Here is a 24,604-nt window from a genome sequence, read left to right on the forward strand (position 1 = left end):
GATTGAGTTTTATTTCAGGCTGGGAATGAGCTACAAATGCATTTTGAAAAGCCTGGCAATGCAAGGAACCATCATTACGGAGAGACATTTAAACCGGATATTGAGAGCCAAGTCGCTTTACAGACGTAAGTACGACCTGGACGCCGGGATAGATTTTATTGTGAACCAACTGCAAGGGCCTGGGAAGGATCACGGTTATCGGTGGATGTTTACAAAGTGCAAACAACACGGCATTGTGATCAGGAAAGAAGACGTCAGGATCCTCATCTCTTTACTGGACCCAGTAGGTTCCCAGGTTCGCCAGACCAGACGTCTCAGAAGGAGGCAATATTTTGCTCAGGGGCCTAACTTTGTGTGGCACATAGACTCTTATGACAAACTAAAGCCATATGGGATATGTATTAATGGATGCATCGACGGTTTCTCACGCAACATCATTTGGCCGCACACACTAACAGTGACCCAAAGGTTATCGGAGGTTACTTTGTGGAAGCAGTGGAGAGTCGTGGGGGTTTCCCCAGGCTCGTACAAACTGACATGGGCACTGAGAATGTGTTGGTCAGAGACCTCCAGCGTTATTTACGGCATGGCACACCGTGGAAGGAGTGGGGAAGGAGGACCCAGGCGCGGTGCTCTACGTATAGACAGTGTTTATTTACAGAGGGTGATATCAAACAACAATAAATCCCCGTGTTTCTCCCCAGACTCCCGTGTCGTGTCCTCCAAGTGCTCTCTGCTCCCGTGTCTGCACTCCCGGTGCTCGCTGCTCCTTAAGCCTTCCACGCTCCTCCTGCGGGAAACAATAGCGGCAGCAGTCAGGACACTGAACAATGGCAGGCATACACTACACGACCAAAACCTAAACTGGGTAACTAACGTGGAGTCCCAAGCAATGATCCCGCGTCGGTGGGAGCTCCAAGACTCTCTTAAGTAGCTCCCCCGACGAGGCCTGATCAGCAGCAGGTGTGTGGCTTCGGGTGTGGCCAGTCCCCTTGCAGGGCCACACCCTCCAGGCCTGACGCCGCCTATAAACAAGTGCTCAGCCACCCACACACACATATACACAAGCACAGGGAAGGGGGAGCAACACCAAAATACACAACAATAATAATAATAATAATATAATACATGACTGCTCAGGGATCCTGGGTCGCCCAGTCCCAGGACCCTGACAAATGTAGTACATTTTGTACTTCAGTACGTATTCCTACAGCTTAATGTACTTATTATTAAGTAATTGTTTTTCTCCAGTGTCTAGTTATCTTGTCTTTGTATCAAAATTATCAGAACAGACTGTATAACATAATTTTCATTTTATCCATGTCAGTAAATTAACTCATCATGAAGTGTTGCTTGCTCTTGGTAGCTACAAAGCGTGGAGTATTAAACTAAAATATCATACAGGTTAGAAAAAAATAAATCCTTTTGGGATTTAGTTAAACTTATCACACTGTTAAAGCATCAAAAGTTGTTCATAATAGTTTTTGGTACCAAAAATGTGTTCATTTCTAACAAAAACAAGAGCACTTTGGATAACAACCACATAGACTGGCAATATATCTAATGTTGTGATCAATTAGACAAGAAGACCAAGTAGGCTAAAGTGTAGAATCATAGTTGTGTCACCAATGCTCTAAATGTTTCTTGAGCCTATAATTTTGTTATTGTGGAATAGATTAAAGCAATCCCATGTTTGATAAAGAACGGCTTCTTTTCTTAAAAATCATAGCACGTGTATGACATTATAGAATGAGTAGTTAAATAACTTTCAGCGGTGTCATTAGACATGTTCATGTTTAAAGATGTATAGAATGTAACAGAGAGGACAAAGTTTTGTACAAATGAGAATGGTTTACTGGTGTCTTTCAAAATACACCATACTCAAAAACAGGTTGTATTTTGCATATAATAACAGGATAAAATAACAGTTATTTCTAAAATGTTATACAAACCTCTTTACAATGTAACCAATCTCTGTAATTGACAACTTTTCTTCTAAACCCATTAGGAACATAAAGGTTCACATTCTTGTTTCTATTAAGATTTCTGCAAACATCTGAAATACTTTAATACAGAACATGCTTAATCAGTTGGAATATGGTATTTGTAATGGTGTTGTACTTATGTATGTATATACAGTAGACAGCACTCAGCAATCTTCCAGTTTGTAGAACTGTTACTGTATGCTATATTGGAAATATTTGTTACTCTTCCTGTAGTAAAAAAGTATTAGAATGTTAAAATTAGTAATTTATTTTTGCACTAACCAGAAACACAGTAACAATGTGTGCAGCAGGAACAGATGCACTTCTATGTTTAGTGTACGGATTCCTACCAGGTGAAGCACTGAAAATGTTATTTAAATATGTATATGTATTTTCAACTGGTGTTGTTTTGTGGTCTCATTCCCCAAGCAATTTGTTGCCTTATTTTGTCCCCAACACTCACTGCTGCTTCTGCAAAATCAGAGTGCTAAGTGCTGTCTACTACAGGTAACTCCACTTCAAAAAACCTGAACATTCCCTTTAGCTTACTATTTTAATTGGGGGGAGAAACTAAGAAAGCAATTACTGACCAGATGAAAAAAAAAGGCTGCACATGAAAAAGGCACAACGGGCTACACTGTTTTGAGAACTTAACCACCCAGTCTTATGAATATTCACATTCATTCCTTCATGTTACTGTTAACTACACCCGTGTTTCTATGAACTGTAGGGCAGAGTGCCTTGAGGACCAAGGTTGGGTAACACTGACCTACACCACATCCATCACCCACATAGAGCTTGCGAGAATGCTGTTAAATTCACTGCGAAAGTCTGGATAGCTGTGATAACCAAGGGGCAGCTTTAGTACACATCCACATGTGTGGGATTGTGGTCTGCGGAGGAAATCTGTAGTTTCTATGAACTCAATTAGTATGGCTTTATCCAACAGATTGGATCCTGTACAGAACCGCAGGAAAAGCTGAAGATAATTGAAATCAATTTCTCCAATGTACCTTTTCAGGTAACGAGAAACTGTTGACTGGGCAGCTGTCATCTCCTCTGGAAAGATTAGAAGCTCCTTCACTGTTTTTACAGTCGGTTTTTTTTTTCTGCTATGAAATGATGCAGTCCTTCTGGTGGGAGTAAACCAGCTACAGAACCCACAACGGGACGCCAGCACTTGATTACAAACATTGGGGCCTGAATAAGTACTTTGTGTCCTATCTGTGCCAAAACAGGGAGCAGTGTGTCCTTGGTATATCTCCTCCAGAAAGGGTATTGGAAGCTTCACTGGGAAGTAACCAGCTTGTTTCCACCCTACAACAAACACTCTAGCTATAGCCTGCCATTCTTCACACTGAAAGTCATGCCGGATGAATGGGACTTTCACCTCAACTCCCAATGTGCAGCTGTCATAGAAATCCATCCAAAATTCTGTCAGGCAGTCCCGCAAAACACCACTTCCTTCCCCATGTTAATTTAACTCTTTTTGGAGAGTTGGTACGTTAACTCTGATTTAGTGTTAAACACCAAATCTGTCTGGAGTTGATAATTTAACACTTGGTGTTAAGAGTTTATATATTAACTCTCAAAGAGTATTTTAATTTAACTACGTAAGAGTTATCTTCTAATTCATTCTAAAAAGCAGGAATTTTACTGTTCTGAACTTCTAGAAATTTCTTTTGGAAATAAACATTTACTAAAAAGATGCAATGGTTTTTGAAAAACATTTATTCTGAACTGTGCACCACAATTTCAAAACATTTTCTGAAAGATGTAACAGTATACATGTTCTCACTTTCATTAGAATTTTATTTATCAAAAGGTCTGACATGGTAAATGCAAATAACAGCATTCTCATCACTTATTTCTTCAATACAATATGCATGTCCTTCATTCATCCCTTTGTGGAACTTCAACGCACTTCTGCTCTCCCCCATATTCCATCTTCACAAGCATATCCTGTGCGGAGATTGAATAAAAATTAGTTGACACTAATTAATGGCACAAATAATCCAGTAAACAATTGCAGCACAGTAAAAAAAAAAAAGGAAATCCTCTTTGAGCCATTACTTGTGTTAAGTATTTTCTCAAAAGACAAAGACACAGGCAACAGGTAATACTGAACTAAATGTAAAACCTCAACCTTTTTCATTTTTACCTAAACCGTGTGCACAAAACTCTGGAGGGATCTATGCTAACGTCGAACCCAGTCAGGACGTCTGCTACTGCTGTTTGCTCGTTTTTTTTATGGGCGATCGTTTTCAGGCTTCAAGTAGCACCATTATACCAACATTTCACATTCTAGACATTGTTTTAGGTGTATTTGACCAAAGGTTTGACTGAAAATTCACATGCAAGCTTTTTTTCCAAGGCTGTGGTATTTGCCTGCAAACAATACCTTTCAGCTAGCTAAAACAGAATATTATGCTATCACCGAGCAACATGGCTAATGCCTTCCACACAGCTTTGTCTCAACTCCAAAGAGCCACAGAAGTAAAAGCTCATAATAATAATTGAAACAATCTTTGAAAAAATGACTTACCAAGCATGGCAAACAACTCAAATATGTAGAGCAAAATGTTCTGAAACGGCTTCACTTCAGCTTCGATTGGAGCCGTGCTGGGGGCGGAGTCTGTGAATTTACTCTATTGGTGTCATAGCCCCTGTAGGAGTTCAGAGTTAAGAGGTCAAGAGTTAATGTTTCCATTGTAACACCTCCAGATTTGACAGAGAAACACTCATTTTTAACACTCGATTTTAACTACTATCATTTTACACCTCAGGGTTACATTAAAAGAATGTGACTCTACTTAGAGTAAAATTAACTCTACTTTTGCAAGGAGACTATTAACACCAAAAAATTTAACACTTTTGAATTTGCTGTGTATGGCAAATCAGAATTTGATAATGATTGTTTTATTACTTAGATATTATCTATGGTAATGAGGAATGGAGCGATTGTCTACTTGGAGTTTAAGTAGTTCAGCATGATTAATGACAACCTGCATCAATACAAAATCATTCCGATCACTGTATGCTTTATTAGTTCCCTTGGCAACGTGATACCCGCAGTGAGCTACTGTAACTGCAAGGCTTCATCCGGTGATGCATTGAAAGCTACGGCTCATTTAGCATGTATTACCTTAACAAGTGTGACTCACATGATGCTACTTTCAAAGGAGATGTTCAGCAAAAAAGAGGCAATTTTAAGATGCTTTCCATCTAAAACTGTTACTTTTGTCCAGACCAGAAGAGTTGCACCAGCTAGTATGGTGATATGGCCAGGGTAAAAGAGAGACACCTTCGTGACACAGAGAACTAAGATTTTATGTTGAACATACCTCGTTTATTAGTAGCCTTCAGCCTTGCTCTACTTTGAAAGTGTGCTGCGGGGCCGCCGCACGTCCTACATTTAAAAATGAGTTTATGGCTATAAGCACAACAAAACAACGTGTAGTAACAACATGAGGGTACAACATTTGAAACGTCAGCAGATACCATTTAGAACATAGTAACAATATAGGTCTGAATAAATAACTGCCGAATTGCGGGATAACAATATGAAATAAATATAAAATATCATACACTCACCTTAAGGACATCACCAACAGCAAGGACTCCGTACTATGGCTGACGCAGGTTCTAGTGTATGTGCCCTGGGATGATATATATATATATATATATATATATATATATGTAGAGTGGGGCAAAAAAGTATTTAGTCAGCCACCGATTGTGCAAGTTCCCCCACTTAAAATGATGACAGAGGTCAGTAATTTGCACCAGAGGTACACTTCAACTGTGAGAGACAGAATGTGAAAAAAAAATCCATGAATTCACATGGTAGGATTTGTAAAGAATTTATACGTAAATTAGGGTGGAAAATAAGTATTTGGTCACCTCAAACAAGGAAAATCTCTGGCTCTCACAGACCTGTAACGTCTTCTGTAAGAAGTTTTTCTGTCCCCCACTCGTTACCTGTATGAATGGCACCTGTTTGAACCCATCATCTGTATAAAAGACACCTGTCCACAGCCTCAAACAGTCAGACTCCAAACTCCGCCATGGCCAAGACCAAAGAGCTTTCGAAGGACACCAGGAAAAGTATTGTAGATCTGCACCAGACTGGGAAGAGTGAATCTACAATAGGCAAGCAGCTTGGTGTGAAAAAATCAACTGTGGGAGCAATCATCAGAAAATGGAAGACATACAAGACCACTGATAATCTCCCTCGATCTGGGGCTCCACGCAAGATCTCATCCCATGGGGTCAAAATGATCATGAGAACGGTGAGCAAAGATCCCAGAACCACACGGGGGGACCTGGTGAATGACCTGCAGAGAGCTGGGACCAAAGTAACAAAGGTCACCATCAGTAACACACTACAACGGCAGGGAATCAAATCCCGCAGTGCCAGACGTGTTCCGCTGCTGAAGCCAGTGCATGTCCAGGCCCGTCTGAAGTTTGCCAGAGAGCACATGGATGATACAGCAGAGGATTGGGAGAATGTCATGTGGTCAGATGAAACCAAAGTAGAACTTTTTGGTATAAACTCAACTCGTCGTGTTTGGAGGAAGAAGAATACTGAGTTGCATCCCAAGAACACCATACCTACTGTGAAGCATGGGGGTGGAAACATCATGCTATGGGGCTGTTTTTCTGCCAAGGGGACAGGACGACTGATCCGTGTTAAGGACAGAATGAATGGGGCCATGTATCGTGAGATTTTGAGCCAAAACCTCCTTTCATCAGTGAGAACTTTGAAGATGAAACGAGGCTGGGTCTTCCAACATGACAATGATCCAAAACACACCGCCCGGGCAACAAAGGAGTGGCTCCGTAAGAAGCATTTGAAAGTCCTGGAGTGGCCTAGCCAGTCTCCAGACCTCAACCCCATAGAAAATCTGTGGCGGGAGTTGAAAGTCCGTGTTGCTCGGCGACAGCCCCAAAACATCACTGCTCTCGAGAAGATCTGCATGGAGGAATGGGCCAAAATACCAGCTACTGTGTGTGCAAACCTGGTAAAGACCTATAGTAAACGTTTGACCTCTGTTATTGCCAACAAAGGTTATGTTACAAAGTATTGAGTTGTATTTTTGTTATTGACCAAATACTTATTTTCCACCCTGATTTACGAATAAATTCTTTACAAATCCTACCATGTGGATTCATGGATTTTTTTTTCACATTCCGTCTCTCACAGTTGAAGTGTACCTCTGGTGCAAATTACTGACCTCTGTCATCATTTTAGGTGGGGGAACTTGCACAATCGGTGGCTGACTAAATACTTTTTTGCCCCACTGTATATATATATATATATATATATATATATATATATCATCAAGTGTTTCGTGGCCACAAATAAGTATTTCGTGGGCACGTTATACCTATTTCGTGGCCACAAATAAGTATTTCATGGGCACGTTATACCTATTTCGTGGCCACAATTTATTTATTTTTTGTACCATGTCATCAGAGGGGCTCCGTAAAAAGTAAATGTTAAGGGTGAAAAACAAAACCTCAGTTTTTTGAAAAATATTTTTTTATGTGTCATATTTAGTCATAGTCATAGTCAAAACTCTTGAGAACAATGAACGAAAAACAGAAATAATATATTTTTAAATTGGCTAGTTTTGATTTTAGTTTTGTCACTGATGAGGACTTCACCCTTGTGAGGTGTTCACTTTAATAAGACTTCAACCTCGGGCTTCTCTCCACAACCAGAACACCACATGTGTAATGTAAGAGTGTGGAGGTGTTGTGTCCTTTCACTGTGTCCTCCTCCTACATGGTCTCCTTTTTAGTGTGTATGTGTGTGTGTTGCTGGAATTACTCTATTTTCTCACACTCTATCTCAGCTGCAAATTGAGGGTGGGACACAACAAATAGCTTCACCCGTGTGGCTGCTTATCGATCAAGGTGGCATAGAGAATCCCCGCTCAGAGGACCTCAGTGATTTTTAGGAGCGAGAGAAGATTTCAAAGATGATGAAGAGGAATGGTTTTCAGAACATGAGTCATTTAGTCTCTCTTGGATAAGACAGTGCAGAGAGTAGACAGACCGGTGGGGAAAGCGTGAGGGGGGAATGCAGGAAATGTTAGTATGCAGACTCAAAACCCAGGCCCCACAATGGCGACTTGAGCCTTCATGTGCTCGGGCCACCTGCTTAACCAGGCGAGCTATAGCAGTGCCATCAATTCAGTCTGACAGTAAGTTTGAAAATGATGAAATTGAGCATTAAATATGGATGTCAAGAAATTGTGAAGCTGAATGGTCTTTTTGTCCAAGAAATGAGCCACGTTACATAGCTGTCAACATGGTGCAACCAAGGCCAAAACAAACGGCAGTCACTGCTGGAATCAGATTTTTCACTTTTCATCCTGGATGCCATCTAGGGAGTTTGTTTTTCAGGAAGTGTTCCCTGATCTAAATTATTTTGCAGACACAGTAATCATGGATAACGTTCAATAAAATAAATCTCTTCAACTTTTAATTAAGTTCAAAGAAAGACAACGGTGATCAGAAATAATTGTCCAAGTTAAACATGATTTTTCGTTCGTATCTTGGTTATGATGGATTTTCCTTATTAAAATGCACTTTGAAAGTACCATGTGACAAAAAACAAACTGTTCTTTTATTCTAAATGGGTTCTAACAGACGGAAACACAAAATATTACTCAGAAATGTGGTCTGCGTGGCTTGGAATATGGATAAAATAAACATTTGTTAAGCATCATTACACAAGTTTTTATGTATTAATTTTAAAAAAGGGTTCACCAGACCTGCAAACATGGGCTGAGTAACAAAAACACCCCAGAGAGTTAAAAGAAAAATAATTATCCAGTTGCGAACTGGCTGCTCTACATAATAAGTATATTATCTTCCGAGATTATTTTAGTAATATCAATTTAGTATATATCCTACTTTGATGCTATCAGTAGATTAAGTTAAATGGCACCAATTTATAAGAAGTTGTTATACTCAAAATTCCACTATGACCTATTGCCTAGTGTAGTAAATAAACTCAAGATACAAGTAGATGGAAAATGTGTATATATTTATATAAAACAAAAAACAAAAAAAAACAAACACCCCCCCCCCCGCGGGCGGTTTATCCTTCAAGCTCGGGTCCTCTACCAGAGGCCTGGGAGCTTGAGGGTCCTCCGCAGTATCTTAGCTGTTCCCAGGACTGCGCTCTTCTGGACAGAGATCTCCGATGTTGTTCCCGGTATCTGCTGGAGCCACTCGCCTAGCTTGGGAGTCACCGCACCTAGTGCTCCGATTACCACGGGGACCACCGTTACCTTCACCCTCCACATCCTCTCGAGCTCTTCTCTGAGCCCTTGGTATTTCTCCAGCTTCTCGTGTTCCTTCTTCCTGATATTGCGGTCATTTGGAACCGCTACATCGATCAATATGGCCGTCTTCTTCTGTTTGTCTACCACCACTATCTCCGATTGGTTAGCCACCACCATTTTGTCCGTCTGTATCTGGAAGTTCCACAGGATCTTAGCTCGGTCATTCTCCACCACCCTTGGGGGCATCTCCCATTTTGACCTCGGGACTTCCAGGTTATACTTGGCACAGATGTTCCTGTACACTATGCCGGCCACTTGGTTATGGCGTTCCATGTATGCCTTGCCTGCTAGCATCTTGCACCCTGCTGTTATGTGCTGGATTGTCTCTGGGGCATCTTTACACAGCCTGCACCTGGGGTCTTGCCTGGTGTGATAGACCCCAGCCTATCCTACCAGTGGCTGGACAAAGCTGGACTGAAAGACAGCACAGAGGCACTAATCATATATATATATATTTATATGCAGTGTTGGGGAGTAATGGAATACATGTACCGCCGTTACGTATTTAAAATACAAAATATGAGTAACTGTATTCCGTTACAGTTACCGTTTAAAAAGGTGGTATTCAGAATACAGTTACTTTCTTGAAATAAATGGATTACACTGCGGTACTTTCCTGTTTCATATTGTAGCGGGTCAGGACTGTTTCGGTTTTGTTTGACAGCTACGTTCTTTTGTTCCAGGCGGCAGCGTTACGGTTGCCATGGTTACAGGGCGACGCTCTCTCTCTCTGCGACTGTGTGTTTCTTGGGTGAGAGAGCGCCTTTTCGTTGTTGTTGTGCTAAGCTAACAGGCAGAATGCTACAAGAATGTAGCATCATGGGCAGTGTAGTCCGTGTTGCAGGGAGAATGGACTGCCATACACGTTATGGGTCTGTGAGCGCGAGGAGGGAGAAAAAGGGGAGTGGAAAGGTACGAGTTGTCATCGAGGAAAAATGGGAGCTGGAAGCATGTAAATATAATAATAACCACTTCAGCCAAGAAGAGAGCCTGACGAGCCCAGTTGTAAGTAAGCTATTAAGACTCGACTGTACACCGTGTTAGTGTTTTCCTGCGAAAACAATAAGTTCCGTTGGAGCAGTCTTTCAACGCCTCTCTCTATCTCTCGCAAGAAAGTTGACCCACAAAACAAAGTAAAGCTATTTTTCGGCTACGAGCTGACAGGGACCCCGCCGTATTAGTCAGAGGTCCCTTTACTACAGTTCGGAGTCGCGAACTTTCAGTAATAGTAATAAATCACACAGCAATAGTACATTCACGTTGTTGTAAAAAGCATGATAATATATTAAGTAATCCAAAGTATTCAGAATACGTTACTGTCATTGAGTAACGTAACGGAATACGTTACAGAATACGTTACAGAATACATTTTGGGGCATGTATTCTGTATTCTGTAATGGAATACATTTTAAAAGTAACCTTCCCAACACTGTATATATGTATATATATATGTATGTATATATATATATAATATAAACGCAACACCTTTGTTACTGCTCCCATTCCCCATGGGATGGACGTAGAGACCTAAAATTAATTCCAGATACACAATATAACCATCCCTCCCAAACAGTGGTCACAAATCAGTCCAAATGTGTGGTAGTGGGCACATCTGCTATATTGAGATAATCCATCCCACCTCACAGGTGTGCCACATCAGGATGCTGATCTGACATCATGAGTAGTGCACAGGTGTACCTCAGACTGCCCACAACAAAAGGCCACCCTGGAATGTGCAGTTTTGTCTCACAGCAAAATGCCACAGATGCCACAAGCAATGAGGGAGCGTGCAATTGGCATGCTGACAGCAGGAATGTCAACCAGATCTGTCGCCCGTGCATTGAATGTTCATTTCTCAACCATAAGCCGTCTCCACAGGCGTTTCAGAGAATATGGCAGCACATCCAAACGGCCTCACAACCGCAGACCTCGTGTAACCACACCAGCCCAGGACCTCCACATCCAGCAGGTTCACCTCCAAGATCATCTGAGACCAGCCACCCAGACAGCTGCTGGAACAACCAAACAATTTCTGCACAAACTGTCAGAAACCGTCTCAGGGACGCTCAACTGCATGCCCGTCGTCCTCATTGGGGTCTTGACCTGACTCCAGCTCGTCGCCGTAACAGACTTGTGTGGGCAAATGCTCACATTCGATGGCGTCTGGCACATTGGAGAGGTGTGCGCTTCACGGATGAATCATGGTTCACATTGTTCAGGGCAGATGGCAGCTGAGAATGTCCCAGTTCTTGCATGGCCAGCATACTCACCGAACATGTCACCCATTGAGCATGTTCGGGATGTGCTTGACCGGCGTATACGACAGCGTCTACCAGTTCCCATGAATATCCAACAACCTCGCACAGCCATTGAAGTGGAGTGGACCAACATTCCACAGGCCACAATTGACAATCTGATAGACTCCATGCGACGATGTGTTGCACTGCATGAGGCAAATGGTGGTCACACCAGATACCGACCGGTTCTGGGTCAGTATCTGGTGACCCCCAATAGCGCAAAAAACTGCACATCCCAGGGTGGCCTTTTGTTGTGGGCAGTCTGAGGTACACCTGTGCACTACTCATGATGTCAGATCAGCATCCTGATGTGGCACACCTGTGAGGTGGGATGGATTATCTCAATATAGCAGATGTGCCCACTACCACACATTTGGACTGATTTGTGACCACTGTTTGGGAGGGATGGTTATATTGTGTATCTGGAATGAATTTTAGGTCTCTACGTCCATCCCATGGGGAATGGGAGCAGTAACAAAGGTGTTGCGTTTATATTTTTGTTGAGTGTATATATATATATATATATATATGCGTATATATATATATATATATGTATATGTGTATATATGTATATATATATATATGTGTGTGTGTGTGTGTATGTGTGTGTGTGTGTGTGTGTATGTATATATACAATGTGCTTTGCAGCTTTGGCATACAATGTTTTTGTTCAAGGATTATCATGGGGAGACCTTCCGGATGAAAGCTTTGCTGATATTCGTTATTGTGTTGTTAGCAATGTATAATCAAACCTTTTCGCACGCGCAATTTACATATCATAATTGGATACTATTTTACTCTGTGCCTCCCTTAAATAGGACAATTCAAATCACAGTTACTGACTCAGAAAACAACTCAAAATCACTCCTTTTTTAATTTACTTGAATATTTCCAGTTTGTGAGACTCAGCGATTAGTTCACTACATTTTCATGTCAACGTTAGTAAGTTATTTTTTAAATTTACAGTTTTGGTATGCAAAACGTATGATGAGCTGAGAAGATATAAAACCAATGGACTGAACAGATTGAATTAAATGATATAAAAGGTTTTTTTTTGTTATCTTTCTTTTGTATAGTTTTTTTTTTAATGTGTAAATTTGCTGTGATTTCGCTCTGTAATTTTGTTCCTCTACAGAATTTGCAAGCATTATGATGGGTGTCACTTTGAGCTGTAACTCTCTCTTCTGAATTTTTACAAACGAGCCATTTTCATACACTGGATACAGACCTGCAGAAATTACTGACTTTCAATCAAAGCTGAAATATGATAATTCCGAAGTTTTTAAAAGTTATATTTAAACCGCCCATCAGGAGCAAAGCGGTTAAAAAGTAACATTAAACAAGCAGCCAAGTCAAAACTGAAACTTAAAGCTGATTCACAAGGAATCACAAGGAATCATGGCAGGGCAGCGCGTTCCTCTAATGGAGATGACAGCCAATTTGTGTGTTTCCTCATCTAGCTGTGCCACCATTCGTGGCGACAGTATTCTTTTGCTGCCTGCTGACAGTGGCAGCAGCATGGGCAATTAACATGACCCCATATGGAGGTTAGGTCCATCTTATTGTAGGTTCTGTTGTCATACGAACTTTGAGGCCATTAGGGCACCACATTTAGAGGAACCAGAGTTATGTTTTACAATAAGTTGATTGAGTTCATTTATAACATAATAGTATACTGTTCAAGAGTCTGGAGGACATCGTTAATTTTAACTGCTAATTGAAGCTTGGCAAACCTTCCTTTTGATGACTTAAGTTATGACAATTGCATCATCAAAAATACCATCCACACATCGGGAGCACCACCCATCACGCATTTAAGCAACACTTCTGCCCACCAGCGATCTGTAAAAAAAAAAAAAAACATTAGTAAAATACAGTACAGTGTACCAATTTAAGATGATTTCCATTTTCCATTTTTTAAGGATTTTTCCCTCATACTTTGTAAGCACACATCAAACTGTTTACGGAAGCCTTCAATGGAAAAAAAACAAACAAACAAACAAGAAACATTGTTTGTTTAAACACTTTTAAAAAATTTTTAATTTCCTGCAAAGCCACAGGTTGTCAAGACATCGTTAGCCTTGGCTATATGCAAATAAACAGCATATTCTTGTCCCTTACAAATAAACAACTAAATAAATACATTTCCTATATGGACAAGGAATACTGGGCTACATGTACAAATGCTCTTCTACCATGAACACCTATGCTATAAAGTTCCAAGTATTTGGTTTTTGTGCTGTTGTTAATGCCAGAGGAGGTTGCAGTTACTTGTGCACTGCACTTCGGCACTCCTTGACCCCACTCTGCACTCTACGGGTCTGAATGTTGTGGTTCCTAAACATGACCCCTTTGCAATAAAGCCACTTACAGTTAGGATATCTAGGAGAGAAGAAATGTCATGAACTGACTTGGTGCAACCTTTATAACACATTCAGCTAGATCTTTAGAATATCCCATGCTTTCTTAAAGCCAGTTTATATGTCTAGGTTCATGATTTATACACCTGTGGCAACGGGACTGAAAACACCTGTAATGCTATTTCCTTTAGAGTGTAGACCAACAAGGCAGAAACACCGACCTTTTATTATCCTAAAATTGTTTTGTCTTCTGTAGATTACTCCTATAGATCTACAACAATGCATCATTTTTCAAATTAAACCCATTTTGTTTCTTCATTTGTTGAACCACGAAAAAAATTGTAGTTAGTGGCAAGTCGTTTAAGGGTCATTTCATACGTGGAAAAATAGCACATGGGCTCATCTCCGACCATTGTCAACCTCTTATTATGGATGTTTGGATCTAGATTTAGCTACAGTAAACTCTTCTTGACCAAATTCTGGTAATTCCCCACACTTTGAGTGCAAAAAGACTGGTCCCTGCTCTCCAAAGCAAGATGTGTGCACTTACAAATCTGTGAATGTGCATGTGGTTGCACACTAACGCCTCCACTCATTGTCAAGGGATTAAGACCACTAAACTAATTCAGTAGAGTAATAAAGGCTTTCTGTAAACTCCAGATTAATTGGGATTAAGCACTTAAACATTTTAGGTCTTGTTGAGGCTGAAAAGAAGGTGAGAGAAAACACTTTTCACTCCAGTACAGCTCATTCAGCCCTAAGGGAGAAAGCATTCACAAACTGTGTGATGTCTGACATTTAAGAATAAAGGATGACTGAAGGAGCCCCAAAGCATTAGCCACCTGTGTGTCTGTTAATACCCTCTTGTATGTGCTCGTAAGGGTATTTGCACACCTCTGTTTCAGATTTTTGAGACCTCCTTTTTTCCCTGTCATTCCCTGGAAGAAGTGAACTTATTATCACAGAACCAAAGTCAGGACAGAGAGTGTGTAAAATTGGACCGTGGTGCTGCTCTCCACCAACACCTTGGAAAGTGTAGCGTGAAATGAAAAAATAGGGGAGGGATGTACAACGGCACAGCCAGGGTATTTGTGGGGGTATAAAAGGGGTGTGTTTGTTTTCAAATACTTGCAACTTATCTGCCCAATTTCTTTTTGACAGCGAGTGCCGTTCTGCTCTGCTGCACTGTATTTGAGCCTACAAGCACTATTAGCTCTTGTAGCTCAGACTCTTCAAAGCTTCAACACTGAGCTGCAACTTTAATTGCTTTCTCATAGCAGACTATTAGTTATGAAGTGCATTATTGAAGCATTGCATAAGAATTAAAGATAATGAAATATGTTCTATGTAGCTGCCATTTTTACATTGGAAATTTACCATATTTGTAATTCCTCAACAAAAAGAATTACTATTATTGACACCTGCAGACAGTAAGTGAAGGGAAGGCAGTGTTTGCAGAGACCTTGTGCAAGCTAGCAGCAGGCAAAGGCATACAAGTTCTGTCAACAACTGGGAGGTCTGGGTATGTTCTGTAAACCTGAGTATCACAATGATTACAACGCATTTTACTATGAAGTGCTGCACATCTAATGTGACTTCTGCTTTTTATAACAGGAAGCAAGACACAGTTTTTGCTGGCTAGAATATCTGTAACTTGCTATGCTACAGAGATGTGGATGTGGTTAATAAATGTATTAAGTAATTTGAAAATGGCTTGCTGAGTTAATGGATCAACTTGTAGAAATTAGACATTCACTCTAGATAGCATAACGCTGCATGCTAGGTACCTTGTCGTTCATCACTTTTAGCAGACCGATAGAGTCCAACAGTGAAAATCAGAAAATCCTTCCACAAATTAAATTGCCTGTTGATACTGACTGTTGTTTTGCACTGAAACTACAGGCCTGTTAGCTTGCATGAGCTTTATTAGACAATTTCTTATGGCAATTATTATCTTATGGGAATTTCCTTGGTTACTGTAAAAGAATGCAAATGAACAGTCTGTTTTGTAAAAGTCTCTGGGTTTAAAACTTTTGCTCATATGACACATTTTCCAAAGAACAGGACATATCAGGTCAAGCTAAAAACAAGAATCCTTACTTTCTGACATGATTACGTTTTAGAGATGGTGAGGAGACACATTCGACACACTGGGCTGCAGCTTGTCACAGCTGGACTTTTATTAAACCCACAGAAACTGGATTTTTTTGTTCTCTTCTTGGCCCGATGAAACCACTTAACAAACTCTTCAAGTTCCGCTAGTCTTGCAAGACTGTGCTCAAACACCGCTCTTTGACTCTAGAGCCAATTAAGGGCCATTTACTTTCATGACACATACTTGGATCATGGATAGAGAAGCAGCAAGGGAGCAAAAACTTGCAGGGCAGGTAGAGATCCCTGTAGACTTTGTTAGGGTACATTACGTTACATAATGAGAATGAATAAACAGATTATTTTATGGGCAAGTGTTAATCAGGCAAAATTAACCTTGTGAACCCGAAGCGTTGATTCACACTTGTTATTTTTAGCCTGCACAGTCACTGCAAGCCCCAGCCTGGCTATGATTACTTTCAGTGCAAGTCAGGCTTTGAGGAAGTGCCATCACCTGGGTTTGGTCATTATGGCTCTTAGCGTTTGCATGCACTTAATAAAGTTGATAGTCTGCATGTATGGTAAAAGTTTATTTAGCTTATTTTGTTTGAATGTGGAATTCTCTAAAGTAGCATCTACTCAGCGAGTTCATGTTTCAGAAAGCATGTCAGGTCCATAGATAAAAGTGGTCGGTCTAGACTCTATCATTTGCTTAGCAGCAAAAGCACACAGCTTAGAAAATATCCAGTAACAAAGAAGTTTTATATTTGCCATTAACCAAAGTGTTTTCATTAAGCATTCATGTGGTTGCCAGAAGTACTATTGAAAAGGTGGCAGTGAGAGCTTTGTGTAGAAGACAGCTGCTGGATGAATTGCTTCGCCTCAGCTCTTTGTAAATTGATTAGAATCTTGCTCTGGTATATTGTGAGGCATGTTGATCTTACAACCTTAATGCTAGAGGTGTACTGAACTCATGTGTTTGAGTACCAAGGTAATGCTGGGTGCATGTGTGATAATACCTGCTTGTAGAAGATCAAACAGATGTGTACAAAGTGCTGAAGAACTGACCATACACCAATTAGTCCTGATTTCCTTATTAACTGTGGAAAGGTTGGCACATTTCTTCTCTCATTACACTAATGCATGGAAACAGATTTACCATGGTTTCTTTTTAAAGAAGGGATCACTGGTTTTGTGAATCTACTCACATCAAACAGCAAAAAGCCTCAAGCCCTTGTAGATAACTTTTTTGATAAAGAAAAGCCTCTGAGAATACATGACAAGATGCAAACATTAAGTTTTGTACCACATTTGTACTGGTCCATAAACACAACAAAAATACAATAAAAGTGGCTTTGCTTACTGGAGGTGCACACACCTTCAATCTTCTAAAATTACAAGACACATTGCATGCACAGTACATTGAGTTTTGCCTCTTTCCCTTTGCTCTGCACTTTCATATTGAATACAAACTGAAATGTCTATTCAAAGTCGGTGTATTGCAGCTTTTCGCATCTGTTAGGACACATTTCTTCAAACCTTCTGGCCTTTTCTCAAAAACTTAAACACAACAAAACAGTTTTACACAAACTATAGTCACAAAACAACCGACTCTTTTGGCAAAACCAAACTATCTCATCAAAACATTTTTATCTCCGCTCCAAGCAAAACAGTGTTCTCAGACCATAAACACAGACAGCAAAAGAATTACTAAAAACCACAAAAACTGTTGTACATCTTGTTTCTCTACATCTGATTTCCACATAGGAAGAAGAAAAAAAATATACTTAAACTTTGTGTTTTATATTATTGCATTTAAAAAATATACATATATATTTTTATATCGTAGACAACAATTGTTCTTCTTGTTATCTTTCACCTTCTCTTACATGTGGTTGTCCTTCTCAGATTAGTGGTGTAACTCAAGGCTTAACTCGAGGTGTCCATATACATGATGAAATAGAGGGAAAATTTAGGTGCCTGGCACTGCTCTGTCAGATCTGGGACAACTTTCCAGGTGAGATCGGTCAAGGGTCTGGTCAGGTTGGGGGGGGGGTTATGATGTATTTTTGTGCTTTTTTGCCTTTATTTGACAGTTTAGCAGTGAAGCTAAACAGCTTCCAACAATTTTAACTGAAATAATGACACTTTTTAAACCTTAATTAAATTCAGTTGTTAGTATTTAAACCTTCTCTGACCACATAATGCAGTCCAGGTTCTAGACATCCTAAAAGGAAAACTACATAACCCCTCAACAGTAATAAAAAGACATCATAAGGAGCCCTTAGTAAAAGATTGTAATAATACTGTACTGCCATTTAATCTAATTCCAGGTAAGGTCACTTAGCCTATGTGCAAAATTTTTTTTTAGCTGTGATAAACAACATCATTTTACAGCCCTGGTGATGGCTAAACATCTGTCTTTTTTGTTCAGTAATTTAACCTTGGAAATTAGGATTTCATTGTTGAACAGTAGGGTGATCATCTCAGTTTGAGTTGCATGTCTGTACTGCAGTGATTGTAACCATTTAGAAAATTTAATAAGGTTCTTCATCTTATATTTTTCCATGTAATTGTCAGACTATACATCAAACTAAAACTCAACAGATTACAATGGAACTGGTTCCACCTTTCTTTTAGAGAAATGTTATGTCTACCAAGTACATCCAGAAAGACTGACCAAATTCAGCACTATGTATTGAATGTTTTAATGCAGTTGTTCAATCAGTGGTGTTTAGTTTACTTTATCTAAGTTAGTATGGCCCTCTGCTTTTGATGTTTGTTGATTTCCCTTCTTAGGGTTAAGCAGTAAAAACTGGGCAAAGGTCCCAGTAAGAAAGGAACCTGGGTCCCCTGGTGGACTAATTAGTGACTCATGCCACTGCTACCCATCCAACTACCTAATATGGACTTTTTAGGTGTCTTTGCAAGGACTGTTGCCTTGGACTGGGCGATATTACTATAGCACGCACAATAGAGAGACCCAGCAGGGATCTGACAAAAATACACTGGATTAGCTTGCATTGTGTTAGTATATGAATGGCTCTGGAAGCCGTGAGACAACAGTTGTCTATTCTGGGACAGTACAGTAGAATTTCTGTGAAGCTCATGTCCTAAGCTTAGAGTGTCATACAAATGCACATACCGTTTTTCACTTGCAGTAAGGTTGTCAGATTCTTTCTATACGTTTAATACTTGCTTTTTGGGTTTTAACACACCACCCTCAGCCTCATGCCCACCACTGAGGCACATGTTGAAATCCAAAGTGTGACAGCCCTGTCATGTCCTGTTTTAATCACTGTTCAGGGAAAGGCTTTAGCAGACAGCAAGAGATTGTCAAATCACTTGAGTTTGTTAAATATAGTGAAGCCCAAGAGGCCCCTTCTAGGTAGATCATTACTCGTGTTTGCTCGGAAAATTTTGTAATGTCATGACTGATCCTCAGGACTATTTCCAATTATATTTATGGATGATGAGAGTGGGGCCACTTGTACAACAACGGGCCCTCGCTCATATTCCCCAACGCTAAAGATAAACATGGTGAAAATGCGCACTCTAGCCAGTGGCGTGTCTAGAAAATTTTTGTTGGGGGGGCCAGGTAGGGGCACAGATTTGGAGAAGGGTGGCAGATTTAATTGGCAGATAATGTTTTAAAAAAAAAATTCTACCAACCCTTAACCATAATTCAATAATCCTATAAACCTAATAACCAAATGCACTTTTAACTCTTATTAGAATGAGATTTTAACCACTACGGTGCAAAGTTTTTAGATACTGCGTTGATAAAGTACAAGAGATACAATCAGTGCTTTGTCAGTGTTTACTCAGCATTCAAGGACAGCAATATTTGCATAGTATTTTTACTGACATATACTGCACATATGTTTTGGGCAAAAACATTTTTGAATATTAAAATACGAACATTTGTAGCAAACAATTGACAAATTAGCCATTCCAATGCAAAACTTTCTCTGCCTGTTAAAAAAAGAAGATAATCTTCTCACAAACTGGTGTTTGATTTTGAAACAGGAAAAAAGTGGAGAAACAACTGAAAAGACTAATATTTGAATAAAACCTGAAAGCAAGTAAATACTTTCTATGCTGCCTTATGGTAAACTTTGGTAATATTGATAAAGAACAACACTGGCTGATGATGAAATACATTCAGCTGGCATGGTGACACTGCCAGTATAACCTGCAGGGCTGGACTGGGACAGAAAATCGGGCATTTTGACTACAGACCGACCCACCAGGTATTAAAGCCATAAAGCCTTTGAATGAAAACAAACCCTGTTGTGACAGTGATGTACAGTCTTTTTGGTATATGTATGATTTCTATACATTTTACGTCAGATAAAAACTTTGGTTGTAAGATTTAGATAATTATTTAATAAAAGCTAGATATTTTAAATGAGAATAGGAAAGAAAAGTATTTCTTTGTGCCCCCTTTCCCTGTTAATGCCCTACCTGGCCCCCTGGCAAAACTTTGCTAGACCCGCCCCTGCACAGTTACCAGCTGTCAGCTACATAAAAAAGGATCCTGGTGGGTGGTCTTCACGTTCCCCTCTCACCAGATATCCAAACCGACATCATGACCAGCAGCTTTACAGCTGTGGCTCCAGCAAACATCAGCTGATACTAGAAATTAATATTAAATAAATTCTAACAACAGCCGATCAAGCTTAAACGTGCTGCTGTTGTTTAGCGCGACATCTGCTGGTTTCGTCTTTCTGGCGCAAAGTGGGCGATAAACAAACAAGAGAGAAAAGCCGATCAGCTGATCATTGATCAGTTTCATGATTGAAGTAGCAACAGGAGAGGGAGGATGAGAGAAGAGGCAGCTGTGCAGCGTAAAGACAGAATAAATCCAGCTTTGTGTCTTTTTCCATTCTAGCTGAAGTTCGGGACAAACTGCGTCTCTTCTCAGCTCAATACGAAACGTGTAATATTTTCTCTGATTGAGGGACCATTCCATTTTTTTAAGGAGCCGTTGGCAACTCTACTAACTAACCTTATGAATAAAATAAAGTTCACTATCAGTAACATCATAGCAACCGAACAGCTGTATAAAAACTCCAAGCTGGCTAGAACGCAGTATGAGTTATTGCAACTGACAGTAAAAAGTCAGCACAACGAAAATAAACTCCACCTAAACTTAGTTCATATCTGACCCAGATAGACTGCAGGTCATAACTTCTTACCTGAAGTTCAGTTCACCTGACACTCGGACTGGCGGCTGCCTCGGGGCTCTCCTCCTGCCTCCCCTTCCCTCATCCACCTGCTGCCTCTGTGGAAGCCCCGCCATAGCCACCACCAAACAACGGAGTTATTTCTACACATCGACCTGCATCTGGCCAATCCACCACCTCTCATTGTTCATGCCGTTACAAAAAAAATAAAAAATAAGTCAAATAAGCCCGATGGCCAGTCCAGCTATGTTAACCTGCAACCAAATCTGCAGCTCCATACAGCAATGTTACGACTTAGATTACATCTTATAACTCATAACTCTTATGTTAGCTGCCCTCAGTAGCCTACTGTCTGAAATATTCCACGGCTGCAATAATTCTTTAAGTGTTATTTTTTCCTTGGTATTCTAATTTCGCCGAAGTTTACTAAACTCAACAAACTTAATATTACTTACCGGGACATTTATTCTGTCCTCATTTTCTTTCACCGAAAAATTGTTTCCTGCAGTGACGTCTTTCGTGCTTGGCTCTCCTACCTTTGCTAACGTGATGCACATAGCGCAGAAGCCGATGCTGCATTCACTTACACTCGGATATCTGAGCGTCACCGTGAAAACATAATCGGACATTTGATATTTGATTGAATTTTATTGTTTTGCCTTTGGGGTGGCACCTGGGGTGGCCAGTCTGGTTGGGGGGGTGGCCTGTGCCCCCCCAGGCCACCCCGCTGGACACGCCATTGACTCTAGCATGTTACCTATTCATCACTCGCCTTAGGGACTGCCGAATGATAACAACATAAAACTGACAAGAGGAAATGACAAATAAAAAATGTTAGGTTTTTTTTTTTTACCTTCACATTTCAGCCTTTATGTTTGGCATCAGCGTGTGTAATTTTATTCCCCTGCAGTGTACGTGCAGTCCAGAAATGACCCGCAGGAAGACAAACACACAAAAAAAGCAAAACCAAAAAATAAATAAAGAGGACAACACTGAAACACACAGTGAAGCACTGGTCCCAAATGCACAAAAATTGCTCTCTTCCAGCCTCATGATTTGCTTGATTATCCACGCGGCTCACCTCCGAGTGACACAACGCAATATGAGAAATGATGAATACAGCAGCTCGTCAACTGTAACGGTCGTTTTGGGGGGGATAAAAAGACAAACAAATAAAAAGAAAATCCTCACATAGGAACTGCTCTTTGAAGGGGTATTATTGAAAATGCCTCTCTGGGCTTTATTCCGACTCTTTGTCAGCCTTCACAGTCTGATCTCAAGGGTTTTGGTATCAAATCCTGGACATGACAAGTGGTGACTATTTATAGTGCAAGGAGTGTTGAATAATAGCTTATTTGATCACTCGTTCTAAGCGGCTTGACAATTTGGTGATCCTGTTTCTTGTCTGTATTTATTTTTAAGGGAAAATCATGTTTGAAGCTACTGTTTAGTGACAATCATCAGAAAGCCACAATGCAGGAAGTTGGCAGACTTTTCTTTTTTTGTGTTCTTCCTTGCTTCAGTCCTTTTGAGCCTCTTATAACACATTAGTTCTGCTTTCCTTAGCTAAACTAAGCATTCGGCCGATTAAGGCCTCACTAATCGTTTAATGGGGAGGGGAATGTGAACATGCCCAAGTACAGACCTTCTCTGGCACCGCTTTACTGGCTTCTATGTAAACATGACTCTGGGGTCAAGTCATAGCTTGTGTGTCCTATAGTGACAAGGAGGATGTGTATGTGTATAAATGCAGGACTTTCCAGGAGTCTTTGCCTGTCTTTCTTTCATTTCTTCCTCATACACCTGCCTCTCTTCTTTTCCCCTCTTTTTCTTCTATGATATTATCCCTTCCCATTTAAGGAGTGTCAACCATATGGCCTGCAGGCCAGAAGTGGCCAACCACAGGATCCAATTCAGCTCAATGGATGGCTTTGCAAAGTATGAACATTGCTGAAAAGTGATCATTAACATTTCTTAGTATTACAGAGGAGTGAAAATGACCAATGAGTTAAAGATATTTCAGAATCTTGATAGGTTGGATGGATCATTGGATAGGTCCTTCAAATAATAAGCAATTTTGGCCCTTATTAGACCTACTGTAAGATGTAAATTGTAAATGGGCAGCGAAATTTAACGTTTTCAGAATGTGCTTGAACCTTTTTATTAAAAATGAATACGTTTTTTAAATTCAGAAATATTAAGATATTATTTTTTATAGTAATATGATGTGGTGGTTTTACAGCTCTGGCTCGAAGTCAAATTGGATTATTAATCAATGTGAGTTTGACACCCTTGCTATATTGTGCCACATTCTTTTATTATTTTATGTTATTTCCTTCCATCACAGCGGTTCACATTTTAATGAATTACCCACAATCCTGGCAAATCAGCTGTTCACAGTTCCAGCCCTCTTTAATACATCCAAGTGGTAAGTCTCATTTAAGCTGTTGCACACATGCAAGCCACTTGGCAACCCATGTCAACCCCAACTCCTCATTTTTATGCTCTTTCTGTCTCGGCTTCAATTTCATATCTGTTGTCGTTATTGTCTACTCTGTTCTTCATATGACTTTTAGCTCCTCCTCCCTTGCTACCTTGGGATTTTTATGTTGCTTTGATCTGCATGCATTTGCTGCAGACCTACAAGCCACTTTGCAGCCCACCTACACCAAATTAGAGATGCAGCCTAAATCAGTTGGTTGCTCAGATACTGCTCTACACAGATGACAGGGAAATAAAGAACCTACTATTTTAAGCTGCTTCATTCAATTACTGTGCCTCTGAAATCACTGTCATATCTGTCATTGGTGCCTGTTTGGTGTGAGAGTCTTGTTATGGTCCCTGTCTTTCCAGGTTTAAATGTGCAGCACAGAAAGTTTATGTAGGAAATTGTAAGTACCCATGTATGGTGTACTCCAAATATAAATTACTGCAGTGGGAAGTCATCTTTTTGGCTATAGTCGTGCTGAGTGAAGCACAGATAAGAAACTGTATGGGTGCAACACCCTCCCAACTCCCCATCTATCGCTCTCAAAAACACAAACCAGTAGTCTCAGGAAGGGTTTTATCAGAGTCAGCACGGAGCAGGTTGACAGTGAAGAACGAGCCTAGTTCACCAGTTTCAAAAAGAGGATTTCCTCTGTGGCAGTGCATCTCAGACTTATAGATATGGTTCCCTAAATAGTTCATAGTGGTAATATATTTTAATGAGCATATGGGCCAGAATGAGAAATTAAATTCTCATTGCGGTCACAGGCTGTGGAAAGTTTCAGAATAACTCTGTGTTAGTTAGTTTTGAATAATAAGGGGAAATACAAGTTA

The 24,604-nt window shown here is 40.2% G+C and overlaps 1 long non-coding RNA gene across 1 annotated transcript; it reads right to left on the reverse strand.

The window, feature by feature from the left end:
- Nucleotides 1-633: 633 nt before the first annotated feature.
- LOC147302361 (uncharacterized) lies at nt 634-1,150 on the reverse strand. Its single transcript, XR_015127274.1, has 2 exons — nt 878-1,150; nt 634-790 (listed from the first exon to the last, which is right to left on the reverse strand). It is a non-coding gene; the product is annotated as an uncharacterized LOC147302361 (long non-coding RNA).
- Nucleotides 1,151-24,604: the final 23,454 nt, after the last annotated feature.

Source organism: Aulonocara sp. 'chitande type north' Nkhata Bay, linkage group LG23 (genome assembly GCF_057382095.1).
Source record: "Aulonocara sp. 'chitande type north' Nkhata Bay isolate Kocher_YH1m ecotype deep benthic linkage group LG23, A_spYH_male_GT1.1, whole genome shotgun sequence".
Classification (NCBI taxonomy): Eukaryota; Metazoa; Chordata; class Actinopteri; order Cichliformes; family Cichlidae; genus Aulonocara; species Aulonocara sp. 'chitande type north' Nkhata Bay.